General features: G+C 41.9%; 1 protein-coding gene across 2 annotated transcripts in view; it reads left to right on the top strand.

Annotated features, from left to right (window-relative positions):
- prickle2b (prickle homolog 2b) overlaps positions 1 to 2500 on the top strand; it is a 363308-nt gene that overhangs the window by 260139 nt on the left and 100669 nt on the right. The gene's annotated exons all lie outside the window — the stretch shown is intronic.

Here is a 2500-nt window from a genome sequence, read left to right as displayed (position 1 = left end):
GACTCAACACCAGTAAATACTTTTGTTGTTGTTTCCTGTCACCTGGGACCCAACACCAGTAAATATTGTTGTTGTTGTTTCCTGTAACCTGGGACTCAACACCAGTAAATACTGTTGTTGTTGTTGTTTTCTGTCACCTGGGACTCAACACCAGTAAATACTGTTGTTGTTGTTTCCTGTCACCTGGAACTCAACACCGGTAAATACTGTTGTTGTTGTTTCCTGTCACCTGGAACTCAACACCTGTAAATAATGTTGTTGTTGTTGTTTCCTGTCACTTGGGACTCAACACCAGTAAATACTGTTGTTGTTTCCTGTCACTTGGGACTCAACACCAGTAAATACTGTTTGTGTTGTTTCCTGTCACTTGGGACTCAACACCAGTAAATACTTTTGTTGTTGTTTCCTGTCACCTGGGACCCAACACCAGTAAATACTGTTGTTGTTGTTTCCTGTCACCTGGGACTCAACACCAGTAAATACTGTTGTTGTTGTTGTTGTTGTTTCCTGTCACCTGGGACACAACACCAGTAAATACTGTTTGTGTTGTTTTCTGTCACCTGGGACTCAACGCCAGTAAATACTGTTTGTGTTGTTTCCTGTTACCTGGGACTCAACGCTGGTCAATACTGTTGTTGTTGTTTCCTGTCACCTGGGACTCAACGTTGGTAAATACTGTTGTTGTTGTTGTTTCCTGTCACCTGGGACTCAACACTGGTAAATACTGTTGTTGTTGTTTCCTGTCACCTGGGACTCAACACCAGTAAATACAGTTTATGTTGTTTCCTGTCACCTGGGACTCAACACAAGTAAATGCTATTTGTGTTGTTTCCTGTCACCTGGCTGGGACTCAACACCAGTAAATACTGTTGTTGTTGTTTCCTGTCACCTGGGACTCAACACTAGTAAATACTGTTGTTGTTGTTGTTTCCTGTCAACTGGGACTCAAAACCAGTAAATACTGTTATTGTTGTTGTTGTTGTTGTTGTTGTTTCCTGTCACCTTGGACTCGAACACAAGTAAATACTGTTGTTGTTGTTGTTTACTGTCACCTGGGAGTCGAACACAAGTAAATATTGTTGTTGTTGTTTCCTGTCACCTGGGACTCAACACCAGTAAATACTGTTGTTGTTGTTTCCTGTCACCTGGGACTCAACACCTGTAAATACTGTTGTTGTTGTTGTTTCCTGTCACCTGGGACTCAACACCAGTAAATACTGTTGTTGTTTTCTGTCACCTGGGACTCAACACCAGTAAATACTGTTTTTGTTGTTGTTTCCTGTCACCTGGGACTCAACACCAGTCAATACTGTTTGTGTTGTTTCCTGTCACTTGGGACTCAACACCAGTAAATATTTTTGTTGTTGTTTCCTGTCACCTGGGACTCAACACCAGTAAATACTGTTTGTGTTGTTTCCTGTCACCTGGGACTCAACACCAGTAAATACTGTTGTTGTTGTTGTTGTTGTTGTTATTGTTTCCTGTCACCTGGGACTCAACACCAGTAAATACTGTTGTTATTGTTTCCTGTCACCTGGGACTCAACACCAGTAAATACTGTTGTTGTTGTTGGTGTTTCCTGTCACCTGGGACTCAACACCAGTAAATACTGTTGTTGTTGTTGTTGTTGTTGTTTCCGGTCACCTGGGACTCAACACCAGTAAATACTGTTTATGTTGTTTCCTATCGCCTGTTGTTGTTGTTTCCGGTCACCTGGGACTCAACACCAGTAAATACTGTTTATGTTGTTTCCTATCGCCTGGGACTCAACACCAGTAAATACTGTTGTTGTTTCCTGTGACCTGGGACTCAACACTAGTAAATACTGTTGTTGTTGTTGTTGTTTTTTGTCGTCTGGGACTCAACACCAGTAAATACTGTTTGTGTTGTTTCCTGTCATCTGGGACTCAACACCAGTAAATACTGTTTGTGTTGTTTTCTGTCACCTGGGACTCAACACCAGTAAATACTGTTGTTGTTGTTGGTGTTTCCTGTCACCTGGGACTTAACACCAGTAAATACTGTTTGTGTTGTTTCCTGTCACCTGGGACTCAACACCAGTAAATACTGTTTGTGTTGTTTCCTGTCACCTGGGACTCAACACCAGTAAATATTGTTTTTGTTGTTTCCTGTCACCTGGGACTCAACACCAGTAAATACTGTTGTTGTTGTTGTTTCCTGTCACCTGGGACTCAACACCGGTAAATACTGTTGTTGTTGTTTCCTGTCACCTGGAACTCAACACCTGTAAATACTGTTGTTGTTGTTGTTTCCTGTCACCTGGGACTCAACACCAGGAAATACTGTTGTTGTTGTTGTTGTTTCCTGTCACCTGGGACTCAACACCAGTAAATACTGTTGTTATTGTTTCCTGTCACCTGGGACTCAACACCAGTAAATACTGTTTGTGTTGTTTCCTGTCACCTGGGACTCAACACCAGTAAATACTGTTTGTGTTGTTTCCTGTCACCTGGGACTCAACACCAGTAAATACTGTTGT

The sequence above is a fragment of the Nerophis lumbriciformis genome, linkage group LG38, assembly GCF_033978685.3.
Source record: "Nerophis lumbriciformis linkage group LG38, RoL_Nlum_v2.1, whole genome shotgun sequence".
In the NCBI taxonomy this organism is placed as follows: Eukaryota; Metazoa; Chordata; class Actinopteri; order Syngnathiformes; family Syngnathidae; genus Nerophis; species Nerophis lumbriciformis.
This window is presented reverse-complemented; position numbering and strand designations above follow the sequence as displayed.